The sequence below is a fragment of the Rhinolophus hipposideros genome (assembly GCF_964194185.1).
Source record: "Rhinolophus hipposideros genome assembly, chromosome: 14".
Classification (NCBI taxonomy): domain Eukaryota; kingdom Metazoa; phylum Chordata; class Mammalia; order Chiroptera; family Rhinolophidae; genus Rhinolophus; species Rhinolophus hipposideros.
This window is the reverse complement of record NC_138060.1, coordinates 3,019,061-3,037,771: the sequence shown is the minus strand read 5'-3', so window position 1 is coordinate 3,037,771 and position 18,711 is coordinate 3,019,061. Positions and strand designations below refer to the sequence as shown.

General features: G+C 40.5%; 1 protein-coding gene across 2 annotated transcripts in view; it reads right to left on the bottom strand.

Annotated features, from left to right (window-relative positions):
* The window catches only part of FOXP1 (forkhead box P1), a 578,556-nt gene that overhangs the window by 475,158 nt on the left and 84,687 nt on the right, over positions 1–18,711 (bottom strand). For both annotated transcript variants that reach the window (XM_081071680.1, XM_081071679.1), the window contains exon 3: positions 13,554–13,683. The gene's annotated coding sequence lies outside the window, so the exon portion shown is untranslated. The remainder of the gene's footprint in view (positions 1–13,553; positions 13,684–18,711) is intronic.

The window sequence follows — 18,711 nt, the reverse complement described above, 5'->3', positions numbered from 1 at the left end:
CAAATCAAAATTCGTCTGTCCCTGACATCTCTTTAATGTCTTTCAGATTCCAAATCTACTTTTTTAATCACTCACTAACTTGCTCAGAAATTAAAATATGTAAAAATACCACTTATCTTGGACCTCTAGAAAAGTCTTCTGATACAACCTTCAGGCACCTCCTCGTAAGCAATGGACCCATAAAGCCACCAACTGATTTATGTAAAGTGTTCAATACATTTCACAATGAGAAAAATATAATATTCCCATAATCATGCTTTCATCAATAAATCTGTTACATGTGAAGAATATAAGTAAATACTAAAAGGGCCCACCGTGAACTCTCTCATCTGAAGTTTGCCAAGTGGAAATGGGTATAACTATAATTAAAAATAAAATCATTTTCAAGTTTCCAAGGTGTTACCAACAAAATATGCTTAAAAAGGAAGAATGCGAGTGGCAAGGAGGTTGACTGATGAACACGCGTTTCTCTGTAGAGCTAATGACGGCAATGTTTACAGCACACTATTTATTTACGTTCCCTTCCCAGAGCCCTCCATGTGCATGGGAGTCAGTGTGTATTAATGGCACTGAACACCACAGAACCTTCCAACTGCAACTTACAGCAGTCACTGTGTCAGTGGAAACAATGAATCACAGACATTCAACCTGGGACGAGTTGTGGCAGCACCTTAGACATGTCACCAATATGTCATACGACACGGCTGTTGCCATGGTGAGGCTCCATGTTCAGGAAATGTGTGAAGTCTCATGGAGGGCACCCATCCATCCCCGCAAATTCCCCATGCCCATGAGTGTATTTAGAAAGCTTTCTGCTGCCGACAACACTGTGATTGGCTTCCTTTCTGGGAGTCTTGCTGGAAGTAGAGGGGAGGAAAATCACTGGGGAAACTGAAAAAAAAAAAAAAAAGTATAACATCCCCAGTGTCTGTATGTGTGGGCTGCAGCAATGGGTGCACTTGAGAATAGGAGTATCTTTAAAAAATAGTTTGAGTTGTTTCAGTGCGATAAAGTGCACTACCCCCAAAAAGGGAGGCAATTTTTATGTCATTTGTGTAATTTTCATGCATTAAAACAAGGAATAAAGCAAAAAAAAAGACGAAACCCTACACAATTTCTTAGGTACAAGAGAAAAATTATATGGACTAAGGATATGGATGAATAACCCGGGTCATGTTTACCCAAAACGCCTCCTCTTGGGCTGTTCTCACCAGTCTCCATCTGACCCTAGCACTGCTTTGGTCATCTCAAAACAGGAATAAAACCTGTAACAGAACCACAATCAGGAGGATTGAATAATTTGCACTCGAGACATCTGCACATGGCAGGCACACACTATCAGCTGTGGCCTCAGGCACCCGGGCCAGAGACCTTGTTATTACTTCCACACAGCCTCCTGGATGGGAACTAAGAAGGCTATCCAGCACACTGAGTTTCACAGGAAGAGTTAGGGTTTTTTAGCAATAGTTCCTTTACGTGCCAGCTTCCCACATTTGGAATTTAAGAAGTGGGTTAAGGGAAATCAAAATGTTTCCTCCCAAATGATAAAGACAGTTCTGTAAAAAAGAGGCACCTTTAAGTAAATTATACACCAATGTAAACACATATGAAAAAAACCAGCTCTGTGGCTACTGATGCTGTGTAAACAATCAGGATGGCTACAGGACACTTAAAACCAAACAAGAGAGAAGTAGTTGAAGGTACAAGGGAGTTTTTAGCCCGGAGAAGGATTAAGAAGGACTGATTAACTATCTGAAAATAACTGATAGGCTGTCATGCAGAAAATAATGGATTCTGTAAAATCCGAAGGTACCAAACTCAATTATTAAGTGGGAAGCCAATGGATGGTCGATTTTAGTCCAGTGTAAGAGAGAACTTCCTAGCCCTAAGGGCTGGTCCAAGATAAAATGGCCTTCACAGATAGAAGTTCCCAGAGTTATTCCAACACTCTGTTCATGTTGGAGCGATACAGCCTCCAAGATTAGGCATGAGAAGCATGCGGGCAGCCTAACAGTCACTATTCCTTAGACACTACATGTCTAAGAGTCTTTGAATGTACATCACTAAAATATACAGATACGCACAAAAATTCACATCCTGGGACACTCCAGACAGAAAAGAGCAAATTTGCTCTAATGATCTCAAACCACATTTTTTATTTAGGGCATACTTTCCGGTAATAGCTAGCTATATTATTTACTGAAAATTTACTATGTGCCAACTCTTTTGTAATGTTTGTTGTGTATTAGCTCACTTAACCCCACAATCACCTATGAGTTAGGTACTATAATTATTCGTATTTTAAAGGTCGGGAAACTGAGGCACAGAGCAAAGTAGTTTACCCGGGATTATCCTGTTAGTAAGTGGCAGAGCCACGATTCAAACCTAAGTTGTCCAGCCAACATCCTGTGTCCCTCCTCACCACACTTAGCTGTTGATTACAAATTAAAGGTTCTAGTCTTGGTGCGGATCATGCCATTACACACATATTTTATTTAACAACAATAAAGATAAACTAACCATTTGCAACGCTTTCAATATAATCCTACCTTTGTTGTATTCTTTCCCACTTCCTACCTGTTTTAGTCCAATGGACATTTGTGTGAAAACATACTCGCTTCTTAGCGGGGGGTACATCTTTTCTCGGTGTTTATTCCCCAACTGTAATAACGCCTCGCTTCATTTATTTTTGCTCGCTGAAAATCTGAGACTCTTCCCCCTTCATATCCGAGTCAATTTTATCATGATACGTGACAAGGAACTATTCCTCTAGATTACTCTCCTACACCTTTCTGGGACAGCAATCCTTGGCGTTCTGCCTCCCCAGTCACACATTTCTCTTACTCAATGCTGTGACTCCATAGTATGAACATGTTCTACTCCACAGACCCACTCTTCAGTATTTCCCCTGCCTTGACTTCCTCCACCTGCTTACAAGATGAAACTCTTTAGCCTAAAGGGAAGCCAGGACTCTAATTTAAGCCATCTTCTCTCCAGAATGCTCGCTCACTCATTGGTGCTCATTCTTGTCCTCCAGAGATTTATTTAGAGAAAAAAATCAAGTGACACACATTCTGTGCCCCCTGGTCTCTACTCTTCCCTCATGATAAAATAAGGGACACTTAGAAGAAAATTTCCTGCTTTCATCATCCAGTACCACCTCTAAGAGTTTTCTTGTGCCCAAAAATCACTTGTACAAAAATTCTTCTATTTTTCCTTAAACTTCTTAATTTTATTAAATATTGCATTTAAGCAATATGATCTGAGAAACCAAGGTTGATGTGCTAATATTTTGCCATATATTTAATAAACAATGTACATACAAGGTGTGATCAAACAATATAGTGAATGTTTAAATTTAAAAAAATGATGACAGTAAAAGGCACATTGCCGTTAATCTCCCTCATAGTACTCCCCCTCACTTCAAACACACTTACCCATCGTTCTTGCCACTTCCTGAAGCAGTTCTGGAAGTCCTCTTTCATGAGTGTCTTTAGTTGTGCTGTCATGGCTGCCTCGATGTCCTGAATCATTTTGACTTTGGGGAAGAGCCAGAAGTCGCACAGTGCCAGATCCGGTGTGTAAGGTGGGTGAGGACACACCGTCATGTTTTCATTTGACAGAAATTGCCATACCAGAAGTGATGTGTGACATGGAGCGTTGTCATGATGCAGGATGAAATAAAGACACAAAAAAGGACTTCCAGAACTGCTTCAGAAAATGGCAATAACGTTGGGATGACAGTGTTCCCATCGAGCGACGGGGAGTATTTTGAGGGGGATTAATGGCGATGTGTTTTTTACTGTTATAATTTTTTTTATTTAAACATTCACTGTATTCTTTGATCACACGTCATATATTAAAAATAATACCTAACTCTCACATTTTCAAAAATGTTCATTTGTGTCTGCTAGAAAACTCATCTTCAATTCCACTGGCAAGAGACACAACACATTTCAGAAAACACTGGCATTGAAGAAAATATGGATCTTACATCATTTTCAAAGACCACTTTTCTTCTTTGACTTGTCTTCCCTTTCATTTCATCTTTTTTCCCTAGTTTCACTTTTACTTCTAATTTATCTTTCCCGTTTTAAACAATGGAAGAGGGAGGAGGACCCTCACTAAATTTCACTCTAAATTAATAATCCAATCCCATAGAATAACCTATCTCAAGAGGAGATCGGAACAAAGGCTGATGACATCATTATCTCATCAAAAACTGAGGAATAAATGATGGGGTGAACGCACATGGAGCTGGAACAAAGAACTGAATCCCCCTCCCCACCATCCCTTCAAGCTGTTTCTCCTTTAGACCAGGGCTCGATGTCACCTCAAGGACCTCCTTGGGCCAAACTGAACCTATACTCCAGAGCTAAGAATAGATTAACATTTTTAAAGAGGGTTGGAAAAAATAAAAATATTATCCCTAGCTAGTGACACATGGAAATTATACAAAATTCAAATTTCAGTATCTGTATATAAATTGTATTGGAAACATGGCCACACCCATTTGTCTGTATCATCTGTGGCTGTTTTCCCACTACAACAGCGGTGAGCAGTTGTAACAGACCAGGCAGCCTACGAAGCCTAAACTATTTGCTGTCTGGCTCAGAAAATGTTTGCTGACTTCAAACAAAGAAAGAAAAGTTAGATCACCCTGTTACCATTACACAGGACACAAACATATTTTTTTCTTTCAGTTATAAAAGTTTTCAAAATAACACAGCAGTAGAAAGAAGAGCATAAGGAGTCTCCATGTATTCAGCGCTAGCATCAGATAAAAAGCTCCCTCTGTGACTGGGTCACTGACAGAGCACACAGCCACTGATCAGCACCAGTCAGGCCTCAGGTCCCAGGACCCTGAGCTCTGGGTGTAGAATTTCTCAAGCAATTCTGATGAAGATCCACCCTCCCACGAGTCAACTACCCTGATTCCTTTTAAGGCAGCAACATTAACAATTAAAAAGCTGCCACCAAAATAACTTTGTTGTATTTTAATATGCATATCCATAGTCTGATTATAACAGCGTGGAGAGATTGACAGGAGACGACTGAGTATAATGGCTGCAAAGGAGACACTCCATTGATCAGTAAATAATACACGTTTTTTGAAACTGTTTAACTGCATATTTACACTTGTCAACTCTCATACACTTTGGTGACAGAATTCTTTTTCAAACATCTATGTAAAAAACTCTAATACTGATTTTTAAAATGTTTTTAAAAATTACAAAAACACCTCTAGGATATAGATAAGGTTTAAATTATATCCACCAAACTGCCACCTGGAGTGTTAATTGCTTCATCCTTAATGTTCCCATTTATGTCAGGGTATTTGCAAATGGCTCAAAAAGGTTCAAATAGAGTTGCAAGTAACATACATATCTAGTGCTTACAAATGCTGAGCACTATATTAAGGACTTTTCACAGCCAACAAGGCAGACGCTCCCACTGTCCCCACCTGGCAGATGAGGAAACTGAGGCTTGCAGAGGACCCCTGACTTGGCCAAGGCAACAACTATTAGCGTGAACTGAGGCTAGGGTCTGAGGACATCTACTCTAACTTCAGAGACAAAACTCTGCCTCACCGAGCCCTGGCCGATGCCGGGGGTGGGCCCAGAAATCTGTATGTGATCCACTTCCCAGGCAGCCCTCGCATCACACTTTGAAAAACATGGCCCCCGCAGACTTGGAGTCAGTAAAGGAGAAGAAAGTCCAACAGGCCCTGGGTTCAGGTCCCCGCTCACTCCTCTCCAAACACGGCCCAGAGGAGAATTAGAGAGAAAATCTTTAACAGTTGTATCATAGCCCCTGGCCTGTCACATATGCTCAGCTGTAACAACCACTGAACTGCTGTCATATTTTTCTACAGGTTGGTCAGGGAATGCTTGTATGTCAGGTAAAGTCACTTTATCCATGCTGTCCAGAAAATTACTTCAACTCTTGGCTGATTAGGTTAGAATCTCCTTGACCTAAGACTCCATATCAATTAAATTATACCCATAGCCAAGGGCTGCCCAAGGTGGGGTGGAAGAAAGGGGAGCAGGGACCTGGTTATAGCCAGTGATTGGTTTATCAACCACTACTCTACACAATGAGCTAGATAAGCCCCTCATACACTTTGCTTGAATTATAAAAGTGGTTAAATATATAAAGAAGAGAAAATAGCATAATAAACCCTATATACCTATCACCCAGATTCTAGAATATCAAGATTCCATTCCATTTTTCCTTTTCTGAAGATCTGTAAAGGAAATTGCAAATGGCATGCCATTTCACCCTTACACAATCCAATATCCAACTCTGAAAAACTTACAGAGGAAAATCCCCTTAATGATAATTGAACGCATGTGTTGAAAAAATAATCCACGAGCATACCTGAAATGAGGACCTGGCCATCTAACCTGAAAGTTCATCCCAGAAGAGCAAAAGTCCCTGCAGTCCACAGACAGGGGGCCTAAACAACCTGACAAAGGAAGTGGCAGGGCTTGACCTCTCTCCATGCCTGGCTCCCACCCTGGGCACAGGTGTCCAGTAGGGAAGGTTTCCCCTTCCTGCCACACCCACTCTTGGAAGCAGCTGGCCTGCTAGTCTTGTGTAGTCTGCTCACAGTGCACCAAGGAGCCACCAGCACCAGAAGCATCTCTGCTTTGTTAGAGGACAAAAGGAAGCACACACGCTGAGCCCAACTGCATGATTCTGGGAGACTGTAGACTGAGGGAAAGGCCAGGAAGTAAGGAGTATTTGGGGAAGAAGTTGTTCCCGTTTACATCACTGGTTCTGTAAAAATCCTTTGTGTAAATTAAGCTGCAGTTTTAAATGAATTAGATTCCATTTCTTCCATAAAGGCAACTATAAGCTACAAAATCCTCCCTGCCTAAATCAAATCAAAGAGTCTTAAAGAACCATGGAATCTACTCAGACATAGGACGTAGTGTGCCCTTGTTGTTAAGACTCAGGCTTTGAAACTGTCCAATTTGAGGTAAACCCCACTTGTAAAACACTACGTGATCCTGATCAGGTGACTTAGGCACTGAGCTTCTGCCTTCACAACAATAAAAACAGAACAATAATATCCAGAACACAGAAATGCTGTTAGAATTAAATGAGATAACTAATGTGATATCCAAACCAAACCACTGTAGGAAAAATAAATGCCCAATGAGTGGCTCCCATAATTAATTATTTATTATAAATATTGCTAAAATCTCAGGGAACACAAGGAGGGATGAAAAAAGTTTCATTTCATCTCATGAGCCTATTCCAATCAATTAATCGGAGTTGCATGGAATTCTGCAGAGAAAGAACTCCAAGAGTCACCATGAGGATGGACCATGGTGGGGCCCACTGCTCTGGGCATCCCTGACCAAGACCAACCATACCATCCTATAAATATGGGCCGAGAGGTTACTCATGCACAAGTTCACCTACAACCACTTTCCAGAACTCCAGTTACCATGACCAACGCACTTAATCAAACAATATGGTGAAAGGAAATTAAAGTGTACGTTAACTAAATGGTGCTTAAATGCAGTAATTGTTCATTTTTCTTTAAGGAGGAATTAAAATGACGGCAATTCTCAACAGGGTAACTCAGTAGCCTGCATATAAACTGAATGGAAATTTCCTTCTCTTAGTCTCTGTGCATTATTTGAACCAAGTTAACAGAAAACAGAATATTCTCAAAAACAACACACAATGTAGTTTAAGTTCCTAGAATTTTACAACACGGAAGATATCATTTGAAATATAATAGCTGAATGCCTTCCTCCCTGGTACAGCTTGCTTCAGTGTATTGATAAAAACCAAGATTAATATGCAAAAGGAAATTGCAAGGAACTTGCCCTGCGCCGACCAGCACCTGGTACGTGTGCACGCCCCTCCCTTTGAGAAGGAAGCTGCACGGGGAGAGGGAAAGTCTGGGTCTCGTCCTCACGCCACCACTTCCTCGCTACGTGTAAGCCTCAGTTAATGCACAGGTAACAAGAAGGTGATGACTGTCTCTGTCTTACCTTTTCCAAAGTTACAGAAATAAACAAACAAAAAAAACCCTACACAACACCATTATAGTTTTCACCAAAACCAAAGGGTAGAAAATAAACTACCAAAAAAAGAAATCATACAAATACGGCACATACATGTCAAAAATCCAAATAGTTGCCAGAACTGAGTATGTGTAAGATTCTCTCGTTAATATAACAAACATGTACTGTTTAACCCTTGGGTGCCAGATAGTGGGATAAGCATCAGGTATACAAAGAAAAACCACAAAGATTGGTGGGCAAAAGCTACTTGCTCGACATGGTTTTGCCCACATTCATGGGAATGCTGTATTTGTAACCTTGCCTACAAGAATTTAAGTGGAATAATATGTGAGGCCACAACCACACTCAGCAGAAAAGAGGATGTGATCAATTAGTGATGTCTGCCAGGGGCATAGGAATGGGTAAGAGCAGGGCAATGTGAGATCGAAAATGTGTTAAGAATGTTTGCCACCCTCAATTTAAGCAAAGGGTCTGATGCTTTGTGTAGATGTCATGGGAACAAAAGCCTGTCCAACACATTAAAAGTTTACTGTGCGGTGAACTTGTATGTCCAGATAACTGTGTATATAATCTCACAAGGGACTTAGAGAGGAATGGAAAATATCTGCAATATAAATGCAGATTACCTTTATTACAAAATTGGATCATATTCTCATTCCTAGACTAATTTCCTATATCATAAAACCTATATTCAATTTTATAAATAGCATACGCCAAGAATCATAAATTCAGTTAATGCAGAAATTTAACAATTTTTTTTAATAAAAGTAAGAAAAGACTGTTTTAGAGCAAGTATCTGAAAGGACAGAAAGGGTTCTTTCTTTGAAGATATGTTTTTTCCTCTGACTCTACCTCCTTGGGGACATAACTAGAGAAGAAATAAATTTCACAGCTAATATATATGAAGTAATATGTTTAACATTATCCAATGAATTTATATCTACCTACACCGTATCAATTTATCTCACATAGACTGTCACCTCCAACAGAATTCATTAAAACAGTGTTATAGCTTCTGAATTAAATGCAATCTTTTAATTGGAATTTAATCTTATAATAGTAGTTGGTGGGTTTTCTGTTTTAATTGACAACTAGAGTAACTCATTAGTTTATTTTACACTTCTGTCTGAAGAATTTAAAAGTAAATTTGACATAGTGATTTTTTGGCCACTGCTGTGAGGTACTGGGGGCTTGGAGGTTCTTTCATCATCTTCAGAACCCCTGCTGATTATGGACAGGAAAAGAATGGACACTCTTGCTCTCACCATCCTACATTACTGTATTACTAATATATTCCATTACCTCCACGTAAATGTCATGTTAATTTCTGATCTTCATCAAGCCACACAATGGTTTCCACCTTGGCCCCTAGCCAATTAGTTATGTGGAAAATATTCAGCCAATTATATTACTTCTATTACGTTAGGGACTGGAGAGAAAAGCAAAATAAACGCCTCAAAAATACTTCAGAGATAAAACGTAAGTTGACACTGTCTTCGCATGCTGGAGCCCAAGTTATACAATCTGATAGGCAGCTGCCAGCACTCATAACTGCTTATTAAATCTAGCCTCTCTTTATGGGTGAGTGAAGATCTGTATTTTTACCAATATTAGGTTCATTGTGTTATGAAAGAGACCAAAATACTTAAGATCATTCGCTCCAGCTTATAAAACATATTATGTAGTTTATTAAATTGTTAAAATTACTTTTCAAAGTCAAAATTTCAGGGACTGAAAGTTTCAGCACAACCAAGTGGCTTGGCCCACTGAAAGCTCCAACACAAGGCAGTTCAGTCGGAAGGGGAGCCCATGGGCCAGCTTTCCTGTCCCCAAAACCCTGTTACCTACCCCCACCTCTTCCTGGAAGCTGTACCACCACCACCACCACCCCACCCCAAAACCAATGACAAAAAAAAAAAAAATCCACACACTTGAGTTTTATAAAAAAGCAAGGACATGCAAGCCAAAAAGAAGCCCATTATCAAGTCATAAGTGAGAAGAATTGTTTTCCCCATTATCACCTCTTCCTAATAGGTCAAATGCTAGAAATTTGATTATGAGAGAGATCAAAAGAGGAACTGTGGGCAAATAAGGAAAAACAAGTGGTGACAAAACAGTATCACATGATGTTTACACTCTTACACCACATCCACCAGCAAGGGACAGTTATTGATAGAGGCAGTGTGGTGCCAAGGCACAGGCTGACAAACAAGCCAGCATCCATCTATTGTCAACTCTTCTCAGGAAAATGCTATGCAAATCCAGACTGTTAGTACCGCATTTGTTAATAACACTGTGGCTAACTGCTTATTAATCATGCAGCAGACTTGCCTGCACGATTCACTCTTGGGTCTCATGCATCCGACAGGTACCAACGTCCACTAAAGCTCCATGGCAGGGACACAGCAGCCAACGTGGCTTCCCTGCTGGAGAACGGCGGCATTACAGAACCACATCACTGAAGAGAGCCGTCAAGGCTTCTTCACCCCTCTCGCTCTGGATCCTGTCCCTGAGTTATCTGTTAGGCAGGCATGTTATCAGCAACATAAACTGAGCCCACTTTCCATTTTCTGACCTTAAAAACTTTGCCATAACAATCTATCTGTACAAACATTTTATCGTCCAGTTTCAGTTCCTTGTATGTGAATGAGGCGATTTGTTGTTCTGGCTGCCCGACCCCTGTGACTGTGACCTTGTTCTACCAGAAGGATACTCACCAGGACTTACTTCACTCAGAATGCGAGTTTATTCAAGACTAAAGACTGCAAATTATCAGCTATAACAATTAATTGGCTTCTTTTGGTTACTCAGTAAACTGTAAAGTTCTAAAAGCCACAGGACTGTGGATACATTTTTGACAATGGAAGTACTAACTAGCTATCAAACACATAATGCACAAAGTCAGGTTATTGGGTCCTAGACGAAGAGACTTTGTCCTTTAAGCTAAACTTTGAAGGTGTGCTTTGAGTAAAACCAAAACAGATGGAAAATCAGAACACATGCTCCGACACATCGGATTTCAGGGACATCCATCCATTTTCTACTAAACATATAGTGAAGGTACATTTATTACAATCTGATAAATACAAAGCACTTCCATATTTATATAAAACTGGTATTCGACTGGGCCTAACAGTACATTTTATCAATTCAAAGAAGAAAACATTTTCACTATAGTAGCTCGGATTTATTTTTTGAATAACAGGTCTTACCCAATGAAATTAATGAATAAAACCAACCTAATCTTCAATAAATCCATTCATGTGGTTTGTTAAATTTCATACATCAATTTTACGTTAGCGAAATTGAGTCAGACTCTCTCAATACTGAAGACTGAGATGAGATGTAACCTCAAACCTGAGTTTGTTGCTATTTCAATACCTTCAGAATTCCAACCACTTCTATGAATGCTCATGTCTGTATATGAGATAGACCCAGCTTTGTTCTCAACTCTACCTGGATCGCCAAAAATATCATTTTTTTATACGTCATGCTATCTGCTCACGAGTCTACAGACCATTCACAAAAGTCTGTCACAGCTGTGCAGCAATGGGAAAACCTCAGAAGAACTTCACAGGTGAAGGACCCAAACGACTTGCCCAGGACCATCCTGTAAGATGATCAAAGACCTCTAGCATATCTAAAATTCCATGACTCCTCCAACCACTTCTTTTCACTGGGGAAATCCTTGCTTTATGTGTTACTGTTTACTATTTGCCTTATTTCTTGCCAATGAAAGAGAATACTGTAAGGAAGTTAGAAGACTTTTTTCTCTCTCTCTCGCTCTAACAGAATTGAATGCAAAGGGACAAGTAGTCTGACGAACTAGCCTAAGTGGAAGTGAATTTTAGAGCCCACAGGCTCTGGGGATCATTTGGTCTGTGATATTTGGGCCAGCTGCTTCACTAGGGCTCTCTTTTTTCCCCCTTAATCTATGAAATGATCTCTAACTGTAAAATCTTTAAAAATCGGGCCCACATCACTGAATGCATTACAAAGTCTTAGAAGAGGCACTTATCAGAAAAGGTTTACTAAACTGCATGGGCTGAATTTCTCAATCTGTATCATTGAGATAAGATAGAAAGACACACTGATTGAAGACAAAAGGAGCAGGAGCCAATTCCGACCAAGTCCAGGGACTTTACATCTCAAACTCTGTCAGTTTCACAGCTGCTACATTTGTAAAATGAGGGGATTTAAGTAGATGTCTCCTAGAGCCCTGTTGGCCTGACAAATAGGATACGCTCATCTAATTGCTTTATTTTTAAAAATAGGAAATCAAAACTGAGACTAACTCGCCCGATGTCAGGTCACTAATAGGTCTCCCAATTTCCAATACAGTACTTTTTCTACTTCACTTTACTTCCCTCCGTTAGTAATTAGAATCTGAAATACAATTCCACTAAGACAAACAAGAAGAGCTTATGCCAAGGGCCCTTACCATTAAACGCCATTCAGTATAAAACCTGAAACCAAATGATTCCCCATAAATTTGACCTCATTCTATGACAACGCCACCACTGAATGATGTCAGAGTTTTTACGCAAAAGACTGGCCTCAAACAATTATTGTCTCTGATAAAAGCAATTCACATTTTTTCATTCAGTACTACACGGAAGCCACTGATTTCTGAGGAACAGATGCCATCAAATATGGATAACATACGTAACAGACAAAGATCATCATGTCCTTTGTAACCTCCTCCCTAAAAATTACAATAATAACCTGATGAGGTAAACTATGGTAGAAAAAATGCCCCTAAGTCCTTCTGAAAATCTTTGGGCATCGAAGTTCCCAACACTTTAGGTTTCTCAAGAGCCCTAGTCATGTGGAAGGCTTGGGATGGGACCTTCTCGATGAACAAATTAGACTTAAATTTCCCCAGAAACTCAAGAGAAGGTCCTAATAGTCTTATTTCATGGTGGCTCCTTTTATCACCGAGTTGTAATGGACCAAGAAAGCAATCCTCTTTCACCTGTGCATGTGGGCTCATAATCTAGAGCAGGGGTGTCCACACTGCGGCCCGCGGGTAACTGCGGCTCATGATCCACTGTTAATTGGCCTGCAGCAAATTCCAAAAATATATTCAGTTTACTTAAATACACCAGGTGAGGCAATACGTACTTCACCTCGCGTGAGCGAGTGTTTGTGTATTTTACAGCATATGGCCCTTGGTGAAAAACGTTGAAAAAAGCTTGGACAGCCCTGGTCTAGAGAGTCCACCCTTCAGAGTATGGTTAAAAAAGCATGCAAGCAACACCAGTTCTCCTGCATCCTATTATGCTTTCTACAAGTCCTCAGAGCACTGTAGGGGTCATCCAAAAAGATTACACCAGAAAACAATGACAGAGTGTGTGCCTCCTTTCGAAATGAGAATCACTCATCCTCAGTGCAATTGTTCTGATCACTTAAGACTTTCATCAGTTTCCTGCACTGGGCTGGACCCCTGCAGCTGACTTTTTGTCTTGTGAATTTTCAGATGAGTAATCATAAATGTTCACTCACCCTTTCGGCCAGCAGGCATCACATCCACCCATTCAGAGCTGACAGCAAATCAGAGAAGGGATCGAAGCCCTCACCATTGCCCAAATGTTTCGTTTGGAAACTGGAATTGTCAGCAAAAGCTCCTGGGACACTGCAACACAAAAATATTTTTTACACATAACTAAGATGTAACTTCTAAAACCACCACTTCCTTACTCTTGAAAACAGCAAGACAGACCTAGAATGTAGAGGTAGGGAAAACACCTTTCAGACGAGGGTATGTCAATAAGCAAGTGTGATGCTGTAAAATATGAACCGGAAACACTGTTTTGAAAGATACATTTACCAATTACTTCAATACATACACTGAAAGGTTACTGTTTACTGCAGACTTTGTGCCAAATATTTCACATATTTTGGCATTACAAAAATATCACGTCCCATTATAAAGTGCTCTGGTAACAACAAGCTGTTTTAACTCAAATCTTACATGGATAAATGTACCATCATCTATTAAGTAATTATCGTTTCCAGAGGATGACAAAAAAACATGAAAGTATTAAATAATAATAATTTTAATTTATTTTTAAAATAACAATGAACATCAAAAATAATAAAAGTAGTAACCATAATCATTTTTCCTCCAAAATAATTGTAAAAATGTTTCTGAATTACATAAGGAGTAAGACTGATGAAGATGTTTCCATCAAAAGAGAACATGCTATGTAACGTGCAGGTGTCGAAGTGGAGAAACCTGAGTTCTGGACCCAGGATTGTCATCAATCATCTGCATGGCTCCAAGAAAGCCACTTAACACCTCAGGATTCCAGTACCTTCATCTGCAAAGTCAGGGCATTAATCGATGCTCCGCAAATCCCTTCTACCTCTCAGCTTCTCTGTCACTTTTGGTAAAGCATACTTATTCTAAATAACCTGAAAATATTAGCTTCTGTTTTAAGCTTCCTGATTAAAAAGAAGATTTTTTTTTTAATCACAAATCACTCTACGCAGATCAACACCAAAGATGGGTTGTGGGCAGAGGGTTTTGTCCATGCGCAGATGACTTCTCCGCCTGGCACCCGTGCCCCAACCCTGATGAGCTGGCAGATTTAGTGGCTGAAGCACCCTCTGGGTTCCTGTACGAGGCGCCAGTCCTCTCCCGAGAGCACAGCTCCACTCCTATGGAAATCTGCCCAAATGCATCATGGATGAGTGTTTATCAAACTTAACTACGCATAAGTATAACTTGGAGAGCATATTAAAATACAGATTCCCATGCTCCCTCCGCAGATTCTGATCCCATAGCTCTGAAGTGGCGCCTTAGATTCTGCATTTCATCAAACTAACAGGGAATGTGGATCGGATCAAGAATCAGTTTGAATTCAAATGACAAAGACCCATTCTCCAAGCCTCAAGCAGCGTGAAACACAAGAAGTATTTCCAAGGCTCAAAGAGGTTCCCCAAAGCCACTGGGTCACACAGCAAAAATAAATGGGCGGAGCCTGTTTGCCATCCTTAGGATAAAATGCACACTTCTGTCTACGTCCTAGAAGGCCCTGCATAATCTGGGCATTTCCTACTCTGATGCCACCACCAGCCACCAACCAATCACCAAGCATAACACAGAGACAGCGGCCTTCCTTCCCTTTCAAGCAAGCCTTCCCTTTCCTGCCTCCGGGCTGCTGCACTGCTCTTCCAGCTACCTGGATGCCAGAACCGATTCTTTACACGACTGGCTCCTTCACATCACGGCGTCTACAAGTAGGCTGACCTGCCTGCATGGGAGCTCGGTCTGCAGTGACTCTTAGTGACACCAGCCTATTCGTTCTCTCCAGAGCTCTTGTCATAATCTATCAACTTTTTTCTCATTCATTCACTTGTCTTCCCCAATAGAACACAAGCTCCACAAGATAAAGAAACCTCTCTGTTTTATTCATCACTATACCCCAAACTTCAGAAAAACGTCTGGCTCACAGCAGGTACTCTATATAGATTTATTGAATCAACCATTGAAATAATTAATTCTTCAGCATCCTATAAAAAGATAAATACCATTTATTGAAAACTGACTATGTGCTGAATATTGTTTTCAGCATTTCACAAGTTATTTCATGAAATTTTATTCTTACAACAAAGCTCCTAGTAGATACTCTTGTAAGTAGATACTATTATATGCAGATAAGAAAAATCAGGCACAAAGAGCTTTTGTAACTTGCTCCAGATCACACAGTAGCAGGGGCTTGACTCTCCAAAGCCTGCACTCATCAGAACTCAGTAGTTTTCCGGTCAATACTCTAATACAAAAAGTTTGAGTACCTCTAATACAAAAAGTGTGTCTAGTACTGTGTACTAGACACACTTCTGCCTCAGGATTGCTTGAGTGAGTTTTGGCTACAGGACCTCACACAGGATACTTACCCATCTGACCCTGAGCTCTCCTGTTCATACAGGGAAAGTCAAAGCACCCCACAATGACCAGGCAGATAATGTACCTGAGCGAAGTAGGCCAGGTGTGAGGCCAGGTGTGACTACAGGAGCTATTGAGGAACGAGGCAAGACCTCTGCGTGCTCAGCTGAGGGCAGCCAGTGTACCCCACAAACCAGTTACTGCCACACGGGAACATAAGGCCCGGGTTTCAAGGGCTTTCAATTCTACAAACAAAGGCAGTAATAATGCAGATTATTATTTTGTGAAGTTTCATAATTTTTCAAAGATAGCAGCTTATCTTTTAATAGTACATGGAAAGAGGGAAAGAGGGAAAAAGGGAAAGAGGGAAAGAGGAGAAGAGAGGAGAGGAGAGGAGAGGAGAGGAGAGGAGAGGAGAGGAGAGGAGAGGAGAGGAGAGGAGAGGAGAGGAGAGAGGAAAGGAGAGGAAAAAACTTGCAAGCCCTGTACCAAATGATTGTTGAGGTTATGTCATATCAACAGGTCTGTGATTCTAGAGGAATTCAGAAGCACAGAGAAGCTGCACAAGTGAACTCAGTATCTGGGCAGATAAGGGTTTTCTAGAGGAATTATCTTGAGCAAGTTTTGGAAGAAAATGGAAGATGGGGTAGAAAAGGCACTCCACAGAATCAGAATATCATATTCAAAGGCGTGGGGGTGGGCAGTAGACAAGTCACCCCAAAAAACAGCAGTGAGGAGGGAGAGCTGGTGGCAGAGTTCATGTAAGAGCTTTAATTTTCATTCAGATTGGAGTAGCTGCAGTTTTCTAACTAAGACATAAATTGTTCAAACAATGCTCTAAGAGTATGATCATTAGTGCTACCTTGCTGGACTTCCTAAAATGTTAAAGTCACCAGGCATATTCAAAAGTAAAGGACAAAGTACCACTGTGGTTTGTGGAATTTTTTTTGTCTTTGTTTGTGTTTGTGTTTTATTAAGAGTCCAACAGACCCAGGACTGAATTCCATCTCCACCAAGCTGTATAACTAACCAAAACACTATATAAACAATATATATTGTATCTTTTATATGTATTTATAGTACAGACACTATAAAATGCATAGTGTATACACATATATATAATGCATACATATAAATACATTTATTTACTATATAATACAAGCTCTATAATTCTAACCAAAATACTATATAAACTACATATACTATAGTTTTTATACATATTTAGTGCATACACTATAAAATACATACATACATACTATAAAATGAGCTCTATAATGCTAACCAAAACTGAGCTTTAGTAATGAAAAATATACCAATTAAAAAAGTTTTTAAAACACCAGAAAAGATAGATATTCAAATACATTATCCAGAACACCGGTCAGAGGCAAAAATTGTCTACCTGAAATTATATACCCAGAAAAACTATCTCTCACAAACAAGGTGAAATAAAGATCTTTTTAGACAAAGTTTCTTACCTCTACTAGGACATTCAGAAAGATATATTTCAGGCCAAAAGAAAATGATTTTAGGAAGAAGGTTCTCAGATGTAACAGGAACAGGGAGCCAAAATAATAGAGAACTTATGAGCAAATGGAAACTAAATGCATTAAAATGATGTGCAGGTCTCATGAATTAAAAAACAATGGTCTGGCAACAGCGCGCCTTGCTCCCCGCCCAAGTGCACCATTTGCACATGGTAGTTTATCAGTCACCAAGGCCTCGGAATACAAACTTGAGTGTGCAACTGGGGTCAAGCTGAAAATGCAGATTCCTGCCCCCACAATGCAGAGGTTCTCAGTCAGGTCTCAGGAACCTGCCTTTCTACCAGATGCCCCGCTAATTCTGAATGGTCGCTGCCTGCACTCTGAAGACCTGGCCAGTAAGCCAGGGAGCCCAGGGACAGAGCCCCAGGAGGCCCCATCAGCCCCCATCAGGCTCTGCCCTTTTCCTCAGCACCAGAGCCCCAAAGGGCACCTTGGCCCAGGGGCTCAGCAGAGACTCTGCCTCAACCCTGAGAATCAGGAGCTGCAATAAATTAAAAGTCCATTAAAATATTTTAGAGAAAAGCCTGGAAGTGCTGAAACATTAATTGCGCCATATTCAATCTGTTTTCCTAGAGATTTGAAAAGCCAGATTAGCATTTTGGGGGTCATTAGGAAGAATGAAGCTTTCTACCTTTCCAATTTACATACTTTAAAACGCATATATATTCTCACAGTGGCTACTACACATTACAGTTCTGTCCGGGGATCACTCCCCAGTCCAGCTCTGGAGAAAGAAGCCAGGGACGCTGCAGGGTCCTGCCTTGTGTTTTAAAGGAACCAAAATCCAGGTCCAGTGGTTACAAAACAGCTCCAGAAAAACAGGTAAAGGCAGCCACAAAACAACAGTGATGTTTTCTTGTTTTGTTCTCTCCTGTTTATTTTTCCCTGAAGCAATCCTTGCTTGGTACAAAAGTCTGCAGGGAGCTGCAAAGAGCAGCTGTGGTTCCCTGAGGCCAAGACCTAGCAATCAAGTTGTTTACCAAACACTGCCAGGCATAAGGAACAACAGAACAGGCGCATTTGCATCTGTTTTTCAAAAACAACCTCCAAAAGTCTGGGGCCTGCCTTGGAACTTCCTTGCTCGTCTGAGAGGAAAAGTTGGAAATTAAAGGCACAACTGCACTGGGTATTGGCCCCCAGGGTCGAAATGGAATCCATTATTCCATTTCTTTTAAAGAGTGCCTGTCTGCAAAAAGGAGGACTCGGGCTTTACAGAGTTTCAAACAGC